The sequence below is a fragment of the Jaculus jaculus genome, chromosome 2 (assembly GCF_020740685.1).
Source record: "Jaculus jaculus isolate mJacJac1 chromosome 2, mJacJac1.mat.Y.cur, whole genome shotgun sequence".
Classification (NCBI taxonomy): Eukaryota; Metazoa; Chordata; class Mammalia; order Rodentia; family Dipodidae; genus Jaculus; species Jaculus jaculus.
Window position 1 is genome coordinate 91,591,602 of NC_059103.1, and position 25,541 is coordinate 91,617,142.

A 25,541-nucleotide genomic window follows, 5' to 3' on the forward strand; every position below is an offset into this window, starting at 1 on the left:
TTGTGACAGTGAATACCTATAATCTCAGTTCTGGGGAGACAGAGATAAGACTTATGGCTTGTTAGATAGTTTATCAAGACAAATTTATGAGTTCCAGTTCAGTGAGAGACCCTATCCCAAAAAATGATGTTGAGAATTATTTAAGATGATAACCAAATTGACCTATGGCCTCCATATGTATGTATACATACATTACACACAGACTCTGCATGCAAACATACATCCATATGCATCTAAACATGAACACATACATGAATGCACACACTACACACATATATGCACAGTACAAAGTTATGAAGATGCTGCTGAAATTTTACCATTAACTTGTCATATCCGGCATATGTAGTTACAGGCATGCATTCCCTACACGTAACACCAGTTTCATTAAGGAGATAGTTCCCTTTGTTGAATAAAATACTCTTTTCAAGGTTCTTTAAAAAAATAGTTTATTTATTTATTTAGAAAATATTTATTTATTTATTTAGAAAATAGGTATGGAGAAAGACACACACATACACACACTCACACACACACACAGAGAGAGAGAGAGAGAGAGAGAGAGAGAGAGAGAGAGAGAGAGAGAGAGAGAGAGAGAGAGAGAATGGTCATGCCAGGGCTTCCAGCCACTACAAACAAACTCCAGACACATGCGAACCCCCACCCCATGCATCTCGCTTATGTGGGTCTTGGGATATCAAACTGGGATATTTTGGTTTTGAAGGTAAATGCCTTAACCACTAAGGCGTGTCCCTAGCCCTCCTGGTAGTTTTATTAGTAATAATATAATTAATTGCTACTACACTGCAGTATCAAATACCTGACAGAACTTAAATGAAGAAAAGTTTATCTTGGCTTATGGCTTCAGAGATTTCACTCCATCATGGTGGGGCAGGCATGGTGCTAGGAGCAGCCCTGTCAGGGGTAGGAGGACCTTGCAGGTGTGGCTGCTCATGTACCACAAACTAGGAAGCAGAACTTGTGGGTAGGAACCAGGGGCTGAAGCAGCTTTCCCAGGCCAACTACTAGTGACCTACTTCTGCTGCCAAGTCCAGCCTTCTAAAGGCTTCCCAGCCTTCAAAATAGTACTACAAGCTGAGGACTGAGCATCAAAATCATGAAGCTGTGAAGGCTTTTTCATATTCAAACCATAACAAATATTTGAAATAAAACTTAGTGCTGCCTAATATTTACTAGCTATTTATATAAAAGTTCCTTGCACCATTCAACAATTGTGTTTGAATATGGAAGCCTAAAAGGAAAACTGTTGTACTCAAAATTAACTTGTCCCTAGCAAAGTTATATAACCATAATAACCAAATTTAGTCCTTTCCATATATAATCTATATTAAATAGTCATCAAATATAAACCCTCAAAGTTACTTATAACAATTGCTATATACTTTCATGTATTTTATTTAATCCTTAATCAATTGTTATTTAAACTGTTAGAAAAAAATTGATGGAAATAAGAAATATGAAGAATTCATATTAAATTTCTCTTTCACAGTTTATATTATAATAAAAAAATTGAAAGCATTATAAAACATGAATGCTTTTTCATATAAATTTGTAGAAGTATGTTTTCATATGTTCCCAGACAGGTATTTATGTTTCTCTATATATTCTATGGTCTTTAAGGAGAAAAAAATTAATTTCCTTTAAATAGGATGGATTGTTCATATTTTATATGAACCATATATATGTATATATCAATGATATTCCTCATGTTTTCAGAAAGCATGTAGACAAGTGGCTGTACATAGTCCAGAGATGCTATTAAGTGCAGCAAGTCTGTTTATAGTATTCTGTGCATTTTCTTCCAATACCCAGTCTTTAAGATTTCTTTTTCTGGATCGCTGTTATTTCAAAGACGAGATAACATAACAAAGTCAAGGGCTATGGCTTCCAGTATCAGCTCTACTGTTGTCCTTGATCTGTGTTTTTACTTCTGAAAACCTACTTTTCATCTATAAGACAAGCACACTAGCAGTAATCATCTCGATGTGATGATTACATTAGACAATTCATTTAAACACAGATAACAAATAATTAAGGCATTCCTTAAGGTTATAAAGATATGTTCCATTTCTCACTAAATAATTATTGTATTTAAACACAAAAAGTGATACCCTGTGTAATGTTTGCTTCATTTACTGGTATCCAGCTGGTGTGGTACATGGTTTTGCAGAGCATTTAAAATAAGTTAGAGAACTGGTGCCTTAGACTGCAGAGATGGCCACAACTTCCACCTCATCTTTCTTGTCAAGCAAACCAGAAATAGAGTGTTCTCTATTTAGGCAGGATTTCAGGTAATTGCTATAGGTACAGAAAGTTAAATGCTAATTTGACAGAGCAGGTGAGAAGAAATTTAAAGAAAAGTTGCTAATTTTCACTTGGATTAATATGTTTCTCCTTCTTATTGTAAAGGTAATTGATTTCTTAAGTATTTTCTTGAGTAAAATATGTATATATATTGTCAGGTGTAGTGGCTTGTGTCAGTGGTTCTAGTGCTATAATCTTAGCTGAGGCAAAAGATTCATGACTTCATGATCAGCCCAAGGCACATAAGAATACTGTCTTAAAACAAAGCAACAACATGTTATTTGTTTTTATAAATTAATGTTATGTGTGCATAGACAATATCTGTAAATTACAATTTAAATACAAAGACAAATTTAAAAACAATTTCATGAATAAAAACTAAAAGTAATTCTGGAAAAAAAGCAATCCATTCAGTAAATTGTGGAAATAAGATTTGGGGAGGTTTCTCAGTGGATCAAGTGCTTGCTCTGCAAATATGATGACCTGAGTGTGACCCCAAAGAACCCATGTACACCTGGACATGTTTGTACAAGCATCCACAATTCCAACACTCCTACATCAGGATGGGGAGCAGAGACAGTAGAATCCCTGGAAGTTCAAGGGCAGGTAGCTTGGCTAAAGCAGTAGAGAAAAAAAAAAAAAAGTGACCCTGCCTCAAACAAGGTGGAAGGCAAGGACTAACATACATCCTTTGACCTCCACACATGCCATGGTTTGTGTATACTCTTATTTACACACATGAAAATGCACAGGTACATATACATACCCACATCATACACACACAAAGATAAAATGGAAAGAAAACATCTAATATCAAATATACATGGGTATGAAATATTTTATTTCCTATATATTAATCTTTTCAATTATTATAAAGCCAAAATAAAATACTAGTGAAATGAGTATTTTCAAGTTTTATTATGTAGTTATTATATAGTGATTTCTTGTTTTTTTTTAAATATAAGGTGTAATTCACTGAAAAGTTGGTTTACAAAAGTGAACTTATTTGAAAATGATGACATATGTGACAAAGTATCATAAACAGAGGAAACAGAGACTAGAAGTTTGTTGGTTTTCAGTGCAAACATTACTTGTATATTAAAAGTACTTTCAGGGGTGGAGAGATGGCTTAGCAGTTAAGGTGCTTGCCTGTAAAGCAAAGGACCAAGGCTTGACTCCTCAGGACCCACATAAGCCAGATGCCCAAGATGGTGCATGCATTTGGAGTTTGTTTGCAGGGGCTGAAGGCTCTGGGGTGTCTATTTTCTCTCTCTCTCTCCACTTTTCTCTCTCTCATATAAATAAATAAAAATAAAATATCTTTTTAAAATGTACTTTCATTAGCAAACACTTTAATTAAAGGACTATGAATGATTATGATTGGTTATGACTTATTTTTTCAAAGGAGTGAGAAAGCTAGTATCAAGTTAAATGAAATTCAGTAATTAAGGTTAACACTGAACTAGTCTAAGAAAAATAATATTCAATAAATACAATACTCAGTCAATAATAATTATAATCCTAAACTTTTATGAATAAATGTTTTCACAAGTTGCAAGCTATTTCACATTAAACTTGAACACTTACATCATTGTTATATGAAGGATAAATTTTATAATCTTATATTAGGATTTTGTAATGTATATGAGTCACATAGTTATAGAGAAAAACTAATAAGGGGCTGGAGACATGGCTTGGAGGTTAAGGCACTTGCCTGCAAAGCCGAAGGACCCAGGTTCAATTCCCTAGTATCCACATAAGCCAGATGCTCAAGGAGGCACATACATCTGGAATTCATTTGCAGTGGCTAGAGGCCCTGGTGCACACATCCCCTCTCTATCTATCCCCTCTCTATCTGTCTCTCTCTACTTGAAAATAAATACATAAATAAAATTTTTAAAAAATAATAAGACAGCTCAAAAATAATGGAAAATATAAGAGGGTAAAATTCCCACAAAAATTTGACTTACTAACCTCAAACTTCATTTAAAAGACATAATGTAAATATATATTTTTTAATTAAAATAAACTTATATTATTCTTGTTTTAAAATATGGCTATGGCTTCAGCTGTTATGATGGCGAATAATAAAGTATACTAAGAACAACTTTGGAATTCAGACCTTACAAATTTCTTTGTGACATCTAAACTCTTTATCCATAACTCCAGTAGAGGGCACTGTGCACAATTCTGCACCCTAAAAAGTCCTCCTGCCGCTGCATGTATTCTTAAGCCATGCAGGGGCTCCCTCTGCTGTCCTTTCAAACCAGAAAATAAAAATATGTCACCAGAAATTTGACCCCAAATCTCAAATTTGTGCAATTATATCCTAAGGACTATTGCTTAGTGTAATTCCAGGTCTATCCATCTTCACTGGACAGTGAGGATGTTAGAGTTAGCAAAGAAGTTGAGTAAGATTCAGTTAAACATTTCTATAAATAAATGCTGACAAATATTATTTCTTCAAAAATGACTAGATCAATAAATAAAAATCAAATTCCATTTGCATACTATGAGAGGGAGGTGACAGAAATTGGAACTATGTAATTGTGATCAATTAAAGTATTAAAAACAGTTGTATGGTGCTTGCTTTGGCAACACATATATACTAAAATTGGAATGATACAGAGATTAGCATGGCCCCTGCACAAGGATGACACGCAAATTTGTGAAGTCTTCCATATTTTTGTTCCCACAAGGCTTAAACAACAAGCCCATGGGGAATACTTGCAAACCCACTGAGGAGCATCACCAACGGAATGGGGGCAGGGAAGAGGGAAAACAGAGTACCAATAAATGATGTATCCATATGAAACATTTTGTTAATAGTAATAATATTAAAAAGAAGTATAAATATAATCCAGGGTAACATTCCGCTGTTCTTACAATAGCCTATGTCTAATCCAAACCTTATATTCCTAGGCATTTGCCAAAGGAAATGAAATATTTACCAACAAATGAAACTGTTATATCCATGAAAGAGAGCACTACTAACAATTTAAGGGAATAAATTATTATATAATATTATTATTATAATATATTATTATATTATATAATGTATATTATATATATTATTATAATATCATAATATTATATTATTATAATATTATATTACAATATAGCATGGATTGCTATCAAGATAATTATGCTAAGTAAAAGAAATATGCTTTCCAAAGAATATGCTATATAATTCCATTTGTTAAAAATGAAACGCATATTTGGTGACAAATGCAGCATAATTATTATTTGGAGAGTGAATGGATATGGACAGAAGGTATTATAAAAGGGGTACGAATAAACTTTCAAAGGAGTGAAAAATTAAGTGTGTGTGTGTATATGTGTGCACACGTGTGCACACAAGTGTGTCCACCTATTGGGTGACAACTGACACCTTTCCATCAGGTTATTTTTATAATAGTGTATTGATTTGTATTTTCATTTTAAATGAGTCCAGGGAATAGCATTGAGTAAATTCATATTGCTTGGCATTTATCTAACAGAATAAAGACAAATACACCTATGTATTCTTAGACATGTAAAGAAGATGCATATTATTCACAGTTAATTTTCACGATGTCATTTTTGTGTTAAAAGAGAAGAGCAATGCCCAAAAAAGTATTCCCTAACTTGCCACGTATCATTCTGTAAACTGTATACTGTCTTATTTCAGAAGTAAAACAGCAAAGTAATGAGTTAATTTTCATTTCAAATGAGTGTTCTCACTCATTCTTACAGAAATTTACCTTAATGACACATTGATAATTGAAATTGTTTCGGCCTTTTTACCTTCAAGCCAAACACAAGGAATGATTTCAAACAAACTTGTGAAAATTTTTCACATGTTGACACCCACCAGCATTTTAGAAATGAATTTTAATAAATGGAATATTCAAGCTATGTTACCACAACAAAACAGAACCGCTTCTAGTAATTTGTGAAGTGAGTTTTATAATTATTTATAACTAAGCAGTAACTATGATATATTAATAGTTATATTCTGGGCAGAAACAAATGTTGTTGCTGCAGAAATGAGAATTATTCTTTTTTTTAATTTTTATTTATTTATTTATTTGAGAGCAACAGACACAGAGAGAAAGACAGATAGAGGGAGAGAGAGAGAATGGGCACGCCAGGGCCTCCAGCCTCTGCAAACGAACTCCAGACGCGTGCGCCCCCTTGTGCATCTGGCTAACGTGGGACCTGGGGAACCGAGCCTCGAACCGGGCTCCTTAGGCTTCACAGGCAAGCGCTTAACCGCTAAGCCATCTCTCCAGCCCAAAAGAACTATTCTTTACAAGATACTAACAAATGGGTATATTTGCAGATCTGCTAGTGTTCCCCAAACTCATTAGCAGTGAAGTCTTTTTAGTGGAAAGCCAATTGTTTGGTTTTCTTTCACTTTTCAAAACATTCTTTTTTACGTTTTTTTTACTTATTTATTTACAAATTCACATATACACCTCGTGTATGTGTGTATGTTTGTATTTATCTTGATTTTTTAAAATCATATTTTTCTTATAGAGTTTGGAGTAACATGTCCCAGAATCAAAATGTAGTCTGGCAGTCTAGGTGTGCAATTCAACAGTAGAGCACATGGTAGCATGGGCAAGTTCCCCGGTGTAAGTCAAAGCAACACACTTATACACACATACTCATGCATCAGAAAAAGGGATAGAGAGAGAGAGAGAAACAGAGGGAGGGAGATGGAAAGAGGGATTTGGTTTCATGAAATTTTGTACTACAGACACTGATGTTCGGAAAACGTTCTAGGTCCAAACTTTGGGGAAAATGTAAAATGATTGTGATGACTTTATTTTTAGTATTTTAATGTTTGTTTCATGTTACTATCCTGTAACCTATTATATCATAGAGAACATTTCCAAAAACTAAAAACATAATGTGAAAGAAAATAGAGAATAAGATTTGGGAAATTAATTTTTTAACTGACAGTCTGTGATTTTTCTGGGTTTTTGAATCTGGTTGAAATACAGAAATTTTCATGAGTGAGGCAAATTTAGTCATAAAAGAAATACTCACTAAGAGCATTGATCTTTATATTTTGTGTGTAGGTATGTGTGTGGAATGCATACATGTTCATATGTGTATGGTATACATGTGTATTCATATGTGTAGTATGCATGCATGTTCACATGTATGTTGGTACACATGATTGTGGGTTCACTTACACAGATATGTGCATGCCTGTGGAGGCCAGACAATAATTTGGGTTGCCATGTTCAGGAATGCCTTCAACTACCTTGAGACATGGTCTCTCTTAGGCTTGTAGCTCACTAATTTGGCTAGACTGGGTGGCCAGTGATCCTCATGGATCCTCCTGTCTTTGCCTTTCTAGTGCTAGGATTTCAAGTGTGATCCACCAAGCCTGGCATTTACACATGTACTGAGGTTTGGACTTAGATTGTCATGCATCAAATACATGTTGTATATTTAATAAGCTATCTCTTCAGTCACTGATTTTTATTTATTTATTCTTATATTTTAAAGAATGGACTTGGATCTTCCAGTTCAGAATAAATTGTAACAAAAACATTTTTAATTAGCATACAAAATAATGAGTTGCATTATGACATTTTCATGTAATATATCACATAGTAAATTATATCTTTACAAGTCATTTCTTTTCATTCCCCATGCAGTTTAGTTGCAAAGCACTATGGAAAATTTAGATCACTATTTCACTTTTAGCGTCTTTTTGGTATTCTTAAATTGATGGTAAGGCCTTCTCACTACTTTGGGCACTTAATTACTATCTCCTATCCTTACCAATTCCTTCCTTGACATGTTTCTGTGAATATGGATACACATGTGTTGTGCAAATTTGAGAACCAAAAGGCAAACTTTGGAGTTGATCCTCAACTGCTCTGTAATTGGATTTGTGGCCTACTACACAGCCAGGAATTCAGGTGCTGAAAACATAGTCAAAAACCCATGGCTGGGAAGGCCATATGCCCTGGTGTGGAAGGAAGCTACTACTACTGTTTGACTAAATGAGTATGTTGTGTCCATCAAAATGCCTTCTCAATATTTGGTTGTTTTTGTTGTTGTTGTTGTTGTTGCTCATAGTGTTTCTCTCATATTCTTTCAGCGAAGCTTCTTTTTACAGATAATGGTCACTAGAGGGGAAATTTAAAACTCTTCAAAGTGCTGAGAATAAGTGACTGTTGAGTGCTCTGTGTTAAATGAGACACATATCCCACTGTCAAGGCTCAGGGACAATTATGAAGGAGAGCTCAGAAAGAATCTAAGAACTAGGATATAGAGAGGAATGTTTGCAATGCTGTCTTCTAGACATGAAATGGACACTGTGTTCATGATTGGCCTCACAGTGACTATCCTTACCTGCGTAAGACCTGTACAACATTGGAGCCATCAGCATTCTGTCATGTTTGATGGAAGAGAGAAAAACAAAAGAAAAAAAAAACATCAAAATAAGAGGGGCTGGTTGGAAAGAAGAAATACTTCATAGAAGAGAGGTGGGGAGAGGAGACCAAAGAAATTCATGTGGAGGTATTATGATAAAAATATATCATGCTGGGCTGGAGAGATGGCTTAGAGGTTAAGTGCTCGCCTGTGAAGCCTAAGGATCCCGGTTCAAGGCTTGATTCCCCAGGACCCACTTGAGCCAGATGCAGAAGAGGACGCACGCGTCTGGAGTTCGTTTACAGTGGCTGGAAGCCCTGGCGTGCCCATTCTCTCTCTCTCTCTCTGTTGCTCTCAAATAAATAAATATAAACCAAAAATTAAAAATATATATATATTATGTAACGTATGAAATTTGCCAATATAAAGGTTGAAAACAAACCAAACAAAAACTTAATAAAACACCAGCAGTCTCCTTCACTGTCACTAACACCTGCATATCTGGCTGAGTTGCTTCCTGCCTGAACCAGTCCATCTGAACTGGAGAAAAACAAAAATACAACAAAATTTGACAAAGATCCTTCACATTATTTTCTAGTAATGCCTAAACTTGTCGAATAACGTGAACTTCAGTGTCTCCTGCCCCTGCACAATTGTGTGTGTGGCCCCTTAGACTCATGGTCTTTCTGAAAAGAGAGCACAGGTCTTTTCAAGGAAATCCAGCTGCTTGCATACTCCAGCAACGAGAAGGTACTGTTGGTCAATAAATCTAGAGTAAATCAAACTCATTTGGGACAAGAATCACCTAGAAAAACACTTTGAAATTTCAAGACTTTTTGTTTTTTAGGAACACTCATATGAAGTTATCTGCTTAAACTATGAGCATTTAAAAAAATTGTTAAAAGATAAGAGGGATAAGGCTATAAATGATTTGCATGGATCAAAGTAGATTGGCTTAGCTATCTTTTGAAAGATTTTTACTCGAATCTTTCACAAACGATTTTTTATTAAGTCTTGTTTGGTCTCTGTTTTGCAACTCTAAGCTCTATGCTATTTATAATATTTTAACAAAGATTAGTGGAAGTGTGGTAAAGCGATAAACTTCCACATTTAATTTTTTTCTGGCAAATTTTAGTTAAAATATCACAGACTATGTTTGCACAGACGGGATGACCTGATAGAATGTCATCTGCCATGACTCATACACCCTGGGCTCTCGTGGACATTTTCCATTTCACAGTAGAAAGCTACACATGAACTTACTTGGTCTAACTGCCAGTATTGCTAGTCCTCAACTAGCCCACCTTGATCACACCACTAGAATGATCAGAAGTTTTTCAAAACTGAACCAAAAGATGCACAAAGGTTATATGGCTTCATCATGGTATGATTTCAGATTCTGTGCAATGCACCATCCCAAATACCTTCCTTATGGCAACATGTTACTTTTGAAGCTCATCTTTGAATAGATGGACTGAGGGCTTACCACCTTTCTATACCTATCCTTCTATTCTGATTAAAACACATATTTCATAGGCAAGCAACTCATCCAATATATGTTTTTCTCTAAGAGAATCCCTCTCTAAAAGGTTTCTAAGTCATTGAATTTCCTTGAAATTTTCTATTCTCAACACATGTGGAAAACACCCCAAACCTAGTTAAGACATAAACATTATTTTTATTACCTTACAATGCTGAACCTATTGTGTAGGAATTCCATCTGAGGGTAGTTGTGAAGGGTGTTTTGCTATCCCTAGAAGAACATGAATCTGTTGTTCAACTGGCAGATTCTAAGCTATGAAAACTGGAATACCTTGTGAGTATAACTAAGTTCACATATAACAAGGCTCCTCCTATTACCCACTTGTTATCTATATATCTAACATATCTGTATGAATGATGAATGTCTTGATAGAATACCTACTGTTTGTTGTCCCTGCATCTTCCAACCCAACATAATATATATACATATGTATATACATATATATGTATGTATTTATAATGTGTATATGTATATATGTGTATATATATATATAGGTGTGTATATATATATGTGTGTGTATATATATATGTGTGTATATATATATATATATATATATATATATATATATAAAATGAATGTTTACAATGCATAATAGGTATTCTATCAAGACACACACATACACACATATATTTGTATATATATGTAAGTATGTAAATATATATATATATATATATATATATATATATATATATATATATATTTCTTTCTTTCAGGGACCAAAGATAATAGAGAAAGTAAGAGATGTGACACCCTGGAAATCAAGAAACCTATCTTTGCCTAGCACAAAAATGTGTGTTTCTCAATAAATATGTGTTGAAAAAATTGAATAAATGGATAAATTGCCAATGTAAGGTATGTGAATTATTTATTTCTTGGTTTTTGGTAACCAACATACATGTAGTGGTCAACCACATTAAATCAGCTTTGCATCTAATTCTCCAATGTTTTTCTTTCTAATATGGTAACAAGGGAAGATAGGAAGCCCCTTACTCAACATGTGCTTAGCAACATATTTTCTCTTTACTTCTAAAAAGCTGACTCTTTGTAAGTTAAATGAAAAATTAAGTAATTAAATAGTGAAAGGAAAAACTACCATCGTGAAACCAGGTCTCTGGTGAGCCAGAGATTCAGGTAATGTGCTAAATTTGAAGTTCTTAAAAATAAATGACCAGGGCCTAGAAAATATTTAAGTATTTAAGTACTATACTAGAATAAATAATTCAGTGTCCCTGTCTTATATGTAATTGCAGAAGTATGTAAGAAACCACAGATACTACATTCTATAGGTCAAGAGTTTCCTGTGACATGAAAAGTGCTCTCCTTTCTGATACCAATCTCAACATTTAAAGATGAAAAAAAAGATATCTAATGTTTATGGCTAATCTTTGAGATAACTTTTCATGAATTTGTGTAAACATGAATTTTCACTTCTTAGAAAGTTCTTCAAACTCTAGAATATTATTAAGATATTCCCACTTGAATATTTGTGCTCACACCCACAGGCACACAACAGCATACAGATATAGTATTTCTGAGTATTTACATATTCATCTATTGGGCACCTCTTATATCTCCAGGTTGGCTGACTCTATTTCTGCATGTATGTGCAGGAACTCACAGGCATTGGGGTTTGGCAGACACACCCACACACTTCCCCACTTGTCATTCTCGGCCTTGCACATTACTCTTTCCCAACTCATGGCCCCAAGCATAAACATACCTTTCCTCCCCTGTTTACTGATTTACTCTTCACCTGATAAACATTATCCTGTGACCATGACCTGCCCTCTCATCCTGCCTGTCTTTGCCAACTTAAGAAGCAATGACTGCCTGAGATCACTATCTGGGCAAACTATCATTCATCAGTGCCAAAGTTTAGAGCTTGCACAAGGGAAGCTAACACTCATAAGCAGTCAGTCCATTGGACCTCTGGAGCCAGCAGATGCTACTTTCACGTTTTAAGCTTATCTCACCATGTAAAGGTTATATGTTTCATTTCTCAGTCTATTTCGATGAAAACCCACTACTCAAGAAAGAATATCATTTTGCCCAGGGAAAACAAATCAATACCAATTCTCTAGTTTCAGTACCTAGAGTAAGTATACATTTCTTATGCTTTAGTCACAAAGGGATCTCTTTAATAAACACATTTCAATGCTCACTAAAACTTAGTGGGGACAATCTGAAGCTGTAAGAATATCATAAAGTAGAGCTTTCACACACATAGATCATGTACACATTTTTTTGTGCTATATGAAATTAATAATCAAGAAATATGGTTGAAAATTTGTATACTATTGTTGACCACAAGTGTCTCTTATAGCTTATCAAGTAGGGCTAAAAGCTATTGCATACAACAAATGCCCACCAACTTGCTTTTCCAACACCATGAAAGTATAAATTATCATATATCTAGAGAAAGAAATAAAACTGTTCAATCAAAATGAATAAGTTTAACCCTTGTAGTCCAAGATACATATCACACATGACTCTCACCATTGACTGGAAAACATACCTTATATGCTAGGATTAGTAATCTTTAAAATATCATTTACTAGCAACATATCTTTTCTGTGTATTTGGATCAACTACTAGGATACAGTTTTGCCCTGAATTATGTGAGCCACTCCATTTTAAAGTGAATTTCAGGTGTGCTGCCCCATTGCTCCTTCATGCATCGTCTATGATAGACTGTATTTTTTGTGTAGCAATTATTGAGAATTGTGTCATTCAATTAAGGAAAATTATTTCAATATCAATTTATTTGGAGCCAAGTCCCCAATTACCCAAGATACTTCAATTATATATAACCACACAGAGTGATAAACCACGAAAAGGCTATAGGTATTTCTTTCACAGAACAAATACTTTTGTTATCTCTGTTGCTAGTTTCTACTATTGCATAATGAAACACTCCAAATGATTTGCAAATGTGCAGAAAATTTATATAAACTTACCATATTTTTAAGGCTGGGCTCTCCACTTCTTTCCCTTCCTGCCTGACAATATGTTGCCATGCTGTAAAAGCCCTAATGCCCATTTTCAACGATTAGCTGTACATCAGCATTACCACCACAAATCCACAAGTTTCACATCAAGCATTAAATGGGATGAATATTGATCTGCTAAAGAGGATTTATTTATTTCTAGCTCTATCCAAAGATCAACTGCTAGCAGCTTTGGGGGGATCTGCGAGGCTCTCACAGCACAAAGCTACTGCATACATGACACTGGACTTGACATTTCAGTTCTGGAAGAAAACCAAACAGTAAATTCAGTGCAATAATCCTAGATAAATGAGATGATCACTGGAAAAGCTGAGATAGTTAAGTGGTCTATCAGAGAAGTCCAACGGATGGTATTGAACAGTTGCTACATAGAATCCTCACTCATGTCAATATGGTCCAAAGAACCATCATATCAGATGCCAATATAATCATATTAAAACAATCTCTACCTCCTGCCATACTTTGATTTCTCTCTCCTATCTCTCTTTCTCTATCTCCATATAGATTTTTTTCTGGATTCAAAAGTGACTACAAATTGTTTTTAATATGGGTAAGCTGAGAGACAATGTAACATAGCATATATGAAATTCATTAAATTGAGCTATGCTGCATAACAAGGGGAGGCAGCTCCATATTCCTACTGATGGGGCACATCTGTGTAACTTAAAGCCAATTGTTTTTATAAAACAAGAAAGTTCAAATGCTATCATAAAAATTTAAAGACTTGCTGAGTTCCCTCTTCTCTCAATTTAAAATACTGTTCTCTATTCAAGTGCTACATCCACTTTAAAGCACAGGTAGATTTTAGCTGAACCAACTAAATGCTTAGATTTTTAAAAATATTTTTTGTGGATGATGGAAGAGTGCTTGAACATTAATACAAACAAAATTTACTTCTTTCCATCCAAACACTTAAAAAAGTTTCCTCCCCAAGTTTTTTTTAACAGAAATATAAAATGTTTATATTAATTGTCTTTGAGAAGCTCATCTGATGTATCTGTTTGGAATTCTAGGAAGCTCTGTGCTAAACATATGAAAATAATTTCTAAAAGGACAATGTAAAAATGATCAAGAATGTGTCATTTTATATTGTTTGATTCATACCAAACACGTGCATAAGTACTAACTTATCTAAGTCTATGGAATTCAGTGAGTCCTTCTGTCAGTTTGATAGACCTGTGTTTTGAGGACTAAAGGGAAGACTCCATATTCAGTGATGGGAAGGGTCTCCAGTGAGTCTCCAGCTGTATACTGTTCACTTACCTGAGACCAATCATCTGGGAAACTACCCACTTTCCTTTGCCATGTAGAGATGTCATCTTAAAGCAATTGTACTGCACATCTGTAGAGAATGGGGGAAAGTTTTTCATTTTTTTGTTTTAAACAAAGAGACAATGATTCTTAGATTCCCTTGCAAGCTCAGTTCATAGTGATGCTTTGTGATGTGATTGCTCATGGTTATTCTCAAGCCTGTGGAGTAAAAGTGGTTGAAGAACTTGAGAAATAAAAGGCAGAGAAAGACATGGTGTAAGATTGGAGATTTTGTATTTTAAGATCCTGAAAATAATATCACAGTTTGTAATTACACTTTGAGAAAAGTACTGCTTTATTAATTTGTTTTTGGAAACTGAAGTATTATATTTTGTTGTGGGTACTTGAAACCTTCGGTAACAGATGTCCTCAGATGAGGAACCACTTACCTTAATTGGTTTGTTCACAGACCTGAGGGTCTAAATTGCAAAGACCTAATGACGTTTATCACCTGAGTCAATGTCACTGGGAGAAACCAGAGTAAGTGTTTTCCACTTGTCCTCTTCTCTTTCTGATGGCACAGTCATGTTGAAGTCATGTTAGCTGCCCCACAAGTAGAGACCCCACATTGATTCTTACAGATGTTAGGATATGTGTGGAGTGCATGAAGAGAATTATATGGAATTGGTTCCTAACATTTTTTTTAATTACTTGCTTTGAAGATCTTTTAAAAACTGGAAGACTTTGTTTTATATTTCATTTACTTTTTGTGAATTGATTTATCTTTTGGCTTCTATTTTTCCTAGAATACAAAACATTAGAATAACAGCATAATGATTTCACATACTGATTAATATTTTCTTTCCAGAAGAATTTTCCATGTCTTTGAGGTATGGAAACAATACTTCCCTGTAGAGAAAAATGAGGGTGGAGGTTTAAGGTATGGAATTGTGATACTGTGCTTATGCATTTCTCAAGCCATTAATCTTAGAAACTGAGAAAGTCTAGATAATTTCAATCCATTGATGACAGAATAGATATGGATTTGTCTCATTTAGGATAAGCAGTAATTGATAATATTCAAAGGTTTTGTGCATAAGAACAACTTGTTCTCCAGGATGTTTTTTGACTATCTTCTTCAAAGTTCCATCTTCCCAAAATGTTGCCTTTCTTTGGTAGGTGTTTTGGGGCAGAACTTATTATATATTGAATATTTACATGAAAATCAGAGGCTTGTGAGACTAGTAATTTCTTCTTCTAACTAATAAGTCCTTCATCTGTTATACTTTGAAGTTATCAGTTTTGCATAATGAACATCCTATAAATCTGATTAGCATCAAATTCAACTGAAAGCATTTTAAATCAGTCTTTCTGATTCAGTTGGCTATGCCTTCTGATTATTGTACTCAATTAGTGCAGAGGAAAGTAAACTACTTGAAAAAGAGGAAAGGCATTGACTGATGATATAAATACAAAAGTCTTTTTTAAAAGAAGCAATATGCACATTTGTGTATACCTATATAGACCCTCTAAAATAATTTTACAAATATCTTAGTAGATGTGGTTCCTTCTAGTATACCTGGACCACTCTTCCGAAAGCTAAGGGTATAAAGCATTTGACTCACTCTTCCTGGACGTAATGGTGTGAGCTAACAATAACGTCTTTCTTCAGACACACTTAATAACATGCCACAGAGATTGACTGTAATGCTTGTGGTTGGAGTAAGATGACATTTCAGAGGAAGTAAAGCATAGCCTCCCATTTTAAAAAGAAAATGTGATTAGATACACATTTTCTTTTCTGCTGTGTGTGTAAGTCAATATCCAATCTCTGCTACTTATAGATATGTCAAGGCCATTTAAGTAATGGGCTTCTTTTGTTTTTATTCTTAATGCTAGCTTGTAGCAGACATATAAGAAAGATGCTGAGGGAAAGCCTGAAAGCCACTGTACTGAGAGCTGGACCAGAAATAAGAGTCAGATTATTTAATCAAGTGTCTCAATGCATAAAAGAATGTGGAAACACTATTTGGTAGTAACTTGTTTTTGATCACAGTGGATCATTCTTTCCCACTTTTCAGTTGCCTTACCAGAATAAATGGTTCAATGCTCTGGCTCTGATTTGGAGAATACCAATACCTTGTTTAGACAACAGGTTTTTATTTCTTTTCATGCATTGTTCTGGATGCTTTTTTTTTTCTTTTTATAAATGGACTAGAACAAAGGACTATTGTTCTTAGTATGCACTGCATGTACTAGTAACATGTATGGGGAAATATAAAGGAAGGGCTTTCTTTTCTGGTTACTCATTATCCCACTGCCTTCCGAAGTCCTAGAAGCACAAAATGATGCAATGAACCTCTCTAACAGTAGCTGATTTGTATGCAACAATGACCAGAAGGGTAACTCTTCAGCAAACCTGAATCTCATATATAATGCATAGCAGTTAATAAATCATAGTAAAATCAGATGGCTTAGAGCCAACAATACCTAACTAGTGGTGGGAAGGGGAGGAAAGATTTATAGAGAGACAGATTCTGTCTGGATTTTGCTTTTAAGATATTCTCAACTGCTGTGGAGTATCTTACCTGGTTTGTAACCAGACCCGTGTGTGTTCTGTCCATTCCCTCCAGAATCCCCTACCCCCACCCCAGGGGGTCTTTTGCAGACAGTTGCTACCCTTTTACTTCTACCACCAGGTGGAGTGTTTCCCACTTAGTATGTAAAATTTTACATTTCAAACCACAAATCATATGGAGAGAAAATGTTCTTCTTGGAACCTCTAGTTATTTGAGTAACAAATTACTAGAAAGCTGTTTTCCTTAATAATAAACACAGTTAATTATTTCTTAAAATTTCTAGTCCAAAATTAACTTATTCTTCAAATAGCATTTCACATCATCGCAACAGAGAAAAACAATATTTTTGCTTTACTGTGTCAGAACAAAGTGTCCTTGTGTGTGTTTATTATATATCACCACCAAGATTTTACTTACTATATCATGTGAATCTTAGAAATGCAGCATTTAAAAATTTGTCACATGTCAAGGGAAGAATATCGAAGACAACATATGTCCAACAGATCTGAGAGAAGTATTCACTCCAAATCTGTTTCTGGTTATTAGTGGGTCTTGGCTAATTTCCGGTGCTGACATGGACTATTGAGATGTGTGGCAAACATGTCACCTCAGAGTTAGAAATATTTGAACCTACTGAATTATGAACCTCTACAAATTTTTAACATTAAAGACAATGAAGATAGATTGCTGAAGTGGGGAGTGGATTTTGGGAATGTTGTTAATGCTTCTACTTAATGTGTCTGCATACTTGTCTCTCTTTTGTAGACCTAAGTTTCTATTGTAGATTAAAACTACATGTTACACTTATAGCTGCATTTTGATGAAGTGTGGAACAAGGTTCATTTTCCTGAATGTTATGGTACATATTTTCATCAAATAAAGTGCATTACGATGCCCCCTTGGCAATCGAGAGTAGAATAAAAGATGAATGATAATACATAACAAACTGTCTTTCCCCTCTTCCTTTTTTTCCCCTAGTGCTTTAGGTACATTTGCCTTCAATTATGATAGCCACAAGATGGCAGTAATTCCTTATTAAATGGACAGCTGTCTCTGCCCTCCAAAGCAAGCAAGGTGGTAACTGAGTCCTGGAAAGAGGTAAGAAAATAAAGAGCAGAACCTGCTTGGGTTAAGAGTGAAAGCAGAATGGAACAAGGTTAGAAATAATAGGAGTGGCCTAATGTAGGGTGTAGTCAGTTTTACCTGATGCCTTTAGGTTTTTCGATGGTCAAAATTTTAGGTATGATAGTGTCATCAGACAGGATGACTCTCTAGAAGGCAGTAGTGCAAAAAGACAACTTTAGAATAATCTGAGAATGTGAAATGTTTATTTCTATGTTTTGTAATTTATTTCCCAGTGGCTCTAAAGACCTGGGCTTGATTGGGCAAGGTTACTCTTTAGCTCATCATTTGTTAAAGACACAGAGATTGTCAGAAATAGATAGCTGAAATGGCTCACTATGAAAATATTGTTATGTCCTTGAAATGAAATGTTAACTCAAAACAAAATAATTGTGGAGAAAAATAAATAATTAAATGCCCAAATACATTGGTCCTAGGACACACTGAGCTTAGAGAAGACAAACATATTTCCAGGTAATGTGAAAAATAAATCTGAAGGGGCTGGAGAGATGGCTTAGCAGTTAAGCTCTTGCCTGTGAAGCCTAAGAGCCACAGTTCGAGGCTCGATTCCCCAGGACCCACATTAGCCAGATGCACAAGGGAGCTCACACATCTGGAGTTCGTTTACAGTGGCTGGAGGACCTGGAGGGCCCATTCTCTCTATCTGCCTCTTCCTCTCTCAAATAAATTGTCGTTCGCAAATAAATAAATAAAATTTTAAAAAAATTAAAGGAAAAATAAATCTGAAAATAGAATATTTTTTCCTGTTTATTCTCTACATATGGCCTTTGTTTTTCAAAGTAGACAATATGAATAATTAGAAAATGTAGGTTCGTAAGTAAATTACAATACGAAATTAGAGATGTGTGGTAAATAAATATATATTTTTAAAATCCTGTGAGTGAGATAGATATACTGTACCTTCACAAAAGAGACAAAACTAGAAGAAGCAGGTCAGAAACTTATTTGACAAGAGATATGAAAAGTGAAATATGTTTAAGATGTGAAAAATACCACGTGAAATTAATATTTTACTGCCAAGTAAATTATATTGTTTTACAAATTAAAGACAAATAATTAGATTCATTTTTGTTTATAAATCCATATTCTTTTTCAATTTCACTTTTGTTTGAATAATCTCTGACTTCCCATTGATGATTATATTTCTGGTTGTAGAATTAATGATTATGATTATGATAATTTGTGTCCACACATAAAAGATAAAAAGTCAAGAGACATTTATTGTTATGTAAACCTCAAAAAGTTATTTCTTGGTGCTATAATGCATGTATATATATATATATATATATATGTGTGTGTGTGTATATATATATATATATACATACATATATATATATATATAGTTTTTTGAGGTAGGGTTTCACTGTACTCCAGGCTAACCTGAAATTCACTATGTAGTCTCAGGGTGGCTTCCAACTCATGGTGATCCTCCTACCTCTGCCTCCTGAGTGCTGGGATTAAGGGCATGCTCCACCATGCCCAGCTCTATAATGCATGTTTGAAGCTTCCTAAGGAATCTATCTTAAGTGCTTTTCTCACCCACTACATTTTCCCCCAGTGCTCCATGCATGTTAAAATTTTTGAAGCTGAATAAAAGTAAATATACAGTCATCTTAGGAAAAGGACTGGGGCATTTGAACTCTGTGTTCATGTTCTTCATGTAAACCATTCCACAACTGAGTTTGAAATGAGAGATTCCTTTGGAAAGGAAGAGAAAAAGAGAGTGGCCTACTTACAATCTCAGTTTATTCATCATATTGTATTTCATAACATTACTTTTAAAAATCTAGAAGTAGAAGAACATTGAGAAGTATATACTTCTGAATACATTAAACTTTTGAGGAGAAAATGAATTTCTTTAATCTAGATTTTTTTTCAAATCCCCTTCCAATTTTCCAGCTATAATCATCAAAGTTTTGTAAAAAATAATGTTTAGATGATGGGAAGATAGTTTAGTGGGTAAAACCCTTGTGTGTATGAATTAAAACCCAAGTTAGAGGAGTCCCAGGATCCACATAAACACAAGGTATTATACCATACCTCTCTAATACCAGTGCTGGGGAGGCTGAGGTAGGAGGATCCTGGGATTTCCTGGCTAGTTTGTTTTGCCAAATCAATGAGTTCTTGATTCAGTAAAGGAATCTATGTCATATACATATGAACATGCCTACACACATGCATGCACACCACCTGCAAAACACATGCAAAAACAAAAAACAAACAAACAAAAAATGGTTTAATTTTGACATGGGAGACTAATGGCCTGGCCTAATAAACAAAGAAGTTATAAAAATATTTTAAATTATTACTCATTATGAAATAAAGAAACTGCATGACATAATCAGCCCACACATTGAGTACTGGCAATGAAATGCAATACTCTCTTAAGCAACCATTGCTTGAATAAAATAAGCATCAATAAAGAGATATTTGTGTGCATAACTAAAGGGGCAAAGGTTTTGGAAAGAGTGTATTCTTTTTGTAATTATATAGGGGAAGTAGTTTGACTTATACTCTCAATGAATTTATTTCCATTCAGAAGAGTCACATTACAAATAGGAAATGGGAATTGCCCATAAAAATATGGCAATTTTGCTTAACTTGCCAAGAAAACCAGTAGAGTTCAGTTACAGGAAAGATTATTTCCTTTAAATTATTTTCTCACCATACCAATTAAAGTTTTAAAATAGTATAATGATAATAATGGCCTCAATGAAAGAGGTTGTACTGCTCTAACACAGTCCTTAAACATTTACACCATAATAATAAGATGAATAGATAAGTTACAGTATTGTTTTGAGTTAAAGTATCTACTTGGTTATACTGTTCTTCCACTTATCTGTAAGTGCTAGGTGTGAAACAGCAGTGAAATTAAGTCAGTTGCTCATTTAACATTTTGTGGTTCACATATCCTGGCTCAGTTGTAACATAGAAATAGAGACCCTAAAAAAGACTTGTTATGGAAATGCACTTGTAAGAATATTTTTAACTGAGCTACTAATTGAAAAGAAGGTTCCTCTTCATTGCACTTTTTCATCTTATTTACTTTGGTTATATTCAAAATAAAAATAATAATTTCTCATATTTTAATTACCTGACTTTAAGTAAAAACAGAAACAATTTAGTCAGCACAACACATCTAAGCTAGATATCCAAGGTTAATACATAAACAGATACACCACTATTGAAGATATAATATAATGTATATTCTGTTTTGTATTTGTAATCCAGTATTAATTACTAGACGAACATCTTCAGTTCATCCCGACATGGCAGCATGTGCAGTTGGTAGTGTCTTCAGGGCCTATGTGATATCCAGGACAGCAGCTTCATTCTAAAATAAAAAAAAATTCCAAAATAGTCTTCCTAATGAATGGCACTTGATTATTTTGTTTATTTTTATTTATTTATTTGAGAGTGACAGAATCCCCTTGTACATCTGGCTAATGTAGGTCCTGGGGAATCAAGCCTTGAACCAGGGTCCTTAGGCTTCACAGGCAAGCGCTTAACTGCTAAGCCATCTCTCCAGCCCTGGCACTTGATTTTTAATAATAAAAATAAAACTATCTGGCTATGAAATTTAATAAAAACAAAAAAGAGGTAGAAGGGGCTCAGCTAAAGTGAGTATTTCATATTGGGTAAGATCTTGTAAAATTATAGTATTGATGAAGACATATTTTGAACTAATCTCATGCAAAATTATGCTAAGTAACATGTTTGAAATTGCCAACTTACCAGCTATTTTAATAGTGAAAATATTTTATCTTCCTATATGGAATTAAACATTACTGAAAATATGCTGGTGCTGAGGAGATGGCAGAGTAGTTAAAGTCATTTGATTGTAATACTGTTAACCTGAATTTGACTCCTCATCACTCATATAAAGCCAGAAAGTGGCACATACTTCTATAATCCCGATGGGCCTATGTCAATGGAAGGGAGAGCTAAAAGACAGAAGTTGTCAAGAAGTAGCAGCAAGAAATAACCTATCTCAAAAGAAAGTGGAAGGAGGAGAAATACACCCCAAGGTTGTCTTCTGACCTCCTCCACATATGTGGCAAAACACATACATGTATACACATACACACATATGCATTGTATAAATTGAAAATAAAATAAAATAAAAATATGAGCTGATACTTATACACGTATGAATTAAAATAACCTTTCCTATGATGCTCTTATCTATATGACATACATTTTAAGCAGTTCATATCCAAATGGGATTATATTAAAGCCAAGATGTCAATAAAACAAGAATATTATATTATTACTTATTTTTATTTTTACTTTTCTAAGTTCAGTTTCTTTCTGTAGTGCAGGAAAACCATGACCACTTGAGGTCTATGTCCATGTGCATGCACGCACGCACGCGCATGCACACTGCACACACACACAAACATTCACACAAGCTCAGAGCACACAGGGATTACATCCAGCTTGTATTCTTTTTGAATCATATATAGTGAGTTATTTTGAACATATAAAAACTCCATAAAATTAAGTAACTGAATTATGGTATGACACTGATTTGAAGGATTTTTATAGCTATTTAAATAAATGTTTAAAAAAGTTCTATTGCTTGATGATTTCATTTTCCTGTCTTCATAATTGTTCAAATTGAAAGGCATTCATACAAAATTCAGGGTAGATAATCATTCAGATAATATTAGGAATATAAGGTAAGGTATACCAAATTGAGCTCAGCCTCACCTCCCACATATTCACTCAGTGCATATTTGTGAAACTATCCCACATATTCTTCCACCAAGTTGGAATATAACAGAACCCAAAGATTATTGACTTTATAGAATGTTCATTCTAATTGAGAAAACTAGCAATAAGCAATAAACATGATTGATAAGTAGGTGATATTGAATATGTTAGGTATAATATATAATCTTTAGAGATTTAATTTTGCACTTACTGGTTAACCTTAGAAATATTCTGCACATCACTATATTTAATTCATTGCTACTGGTAGTATATGCTCTGAGAAAAAAGAAAAGAGAGGAGAATAAAGGGTGCTGAGAATATGATAATGAAAGAATAGTCTATGATGTTAACTGAGACATCAAGATAGACTTAATAATTTAGCAATTGTGTGAAAAAAATGAGCACAGATATAGACATAATAATTAAAACTTAATAACTATTATGAAAATAAAGTCTATGGCAGTGTGAGAGAGTTTGAGCCTTGGAAGGTCAGGGACAGTCCCTTAAGTATTTGACATTTAATTTCAGGCTTGAAGGATGTGCTCTGATGTGACCTTGAGTTTTATTGTTTGGCAGTCACCTCTACCTTAGAGTACTCTGGAACATTAAGTAATGGTTACTGAAGTGTCACTGGACTGCTTGCTTCCTTCAAGTCAGCATTAGAGTTTAGTTCTGAAACACAAAAGGGAAAACCAATGAAATCCCAAAGCTTCCAATACGGGATCCCCAAAGGCCATTTAATATATTCTGGGCAACTTTGAGGCTTGGATTTGTGTTGGATTATTGCCAGGCAAATGTGGGAGAAGTTCTCTGAGTACCGGATAAAGGTTGCCTTATCCATGTCTTCACTGAGCTGATAGCAGGGGAGGGAGGATTTGTAACCACTGTAGTGAGTCCCAAGGGAAAGTTTATGACGAAAGGAAGCTGGTGAAATAAAGGAATTGTTCTTACAAACTCTGGCTTTTATCAGGTAGAGACTAATGAACAAGCATATTATAATTCCAACTCAGCTTTAAGTAAATCTTATTTGCAAATGGTTGCTGCTTAGGGTAAGATAAACACAGAAATGGAAACAAATTGTATTCCACAGGACAGTGCCCATATTCCTTCCCTTGCTCACATTGGGGAGAATTGGGAGATAGGAGTGATGGATTTACAAGGTTATGACTGGTTTCTATGTATAACTGGTCTTAAGAATAAGATTGCCCATCAGAAGAAGGAGATGCATGTTTCTACACACAGTAAGTGAGGGAGCCATTCAGAAGAGTGCAATAAAAAAGGTCCAGGAAGCACTTAGAATTTTATAAGGATCTAATCTTGATGTTCTCATGAGAAAGGTCATCAAAATAAAAACTAATGGACAGGTTAGAGAACATCAGTTTAAGGTCCATGCAGAGGGACAGACTTTTTTCCCTTTACTAGCATATGTTAATTATGCATAATAATGTGGTTCTTTATGACTTTAATACACACATACATATATACATATATATGATAAATATACATATTGTTTTATATATTTTTGTTATACTCATCTCCCGTTATCTTCTCTTGGCCACCTCTCACCTCTTTTGCGTGCCCTTAGTGCCCTTTCTATGTGTGTGTGTGTGTGTGTGTGTGTGTGTGTGTGTGTGTGTGTGTGTCCCAATGAATTTTATTAGGATTACTTACAGAATCCTAAGTGAGTGGTTAGTACAGGGGCACTTTCAGTGGGCAACAGTAATGGTAGAGTTGCAAAACTGGTCAAAATATTCACAATGAGGGGCTAGTGAATGCTCCACCATAAATGAGATCCATAACAACCTTTCAGAGGACCAGAGATCACATTTTTTTTCTCACTGAGTTGACAGCAGGGTATGGGGTATTTGTAGGCACTGTAGATGAGCCTGAGGGGGGCGGGGGTAGAAAAATATATAAGAACCAGAGGTTGGAATGGAGTGAGGTAGAACACTGTTCCACTCAAGAGTTCACTGTTGCACCCTTGCACTCACAAGTGTTGTGATCATTGACACAGTCCTTCATAGATTCTTTAAACCCTTGCCAACATTCCACCCCACCCCAGAAGTCTGATGTCAATGCTGCTTTTTTTTTCTATTTCTTCTACTTTTTACTTTTTCCTCCCTTGTTTTCATGTCTTGTTCCTATTTCTATAGGAGAGATTGAAAGAGAGGCTGGCAGGATCTCAACTAATGAGAGAAAGTTAAGTGGAAGGGAGTCAGGATTTAAGATAGAATGGAAAAGCAGATAAGAAGTCTGAATTCTGATGAGGGCTATCATTCTGTAGAAATCACAGGAAAGATGGAGTCCTTCTAGTCACCTACATAATGTTGCAAAACAAATGTTTATCCTCTGGCAAATCTTTTCTTCCAAGTCTCTCTTCTGTCCCTGTGTTCTTTGCTCTTTTAGTTTTTCAGGTGTTTAGGGTACTTTCTGGATTGAGTTATGTACTACTATTCAATACCCCTGACCTTGAATATATTAATCCATATGTTTAAATCTCTATTTTCTCTTTGGAAATGTAGATAATGTTAGTATCTAAGTGCTTGAATTGTGAGATTCAATAAAGTAATATGTTTGTAGGTACTGAATGTACCTGCA

General features: G+C 34.6%; 1 non-coding gene across 1 annotated transcript; it reads left to right on the top strand.

Annotated features, from left to right (window-relative positions):
• Nucleotides 1–4,904: 4,904 nt before the first annotated feature.
• LOC123458998 lies at nt 4,905–5,010 on the top strand. Its single transcript, XR_006635930.1, has one exon. It is a non-coding gene; the product is annotated as a U6 spliceosomal RNA (small nuclear RNA).
• Nucleotides 5,011–25,541: the final 20,531 nt, after the last annotated feature.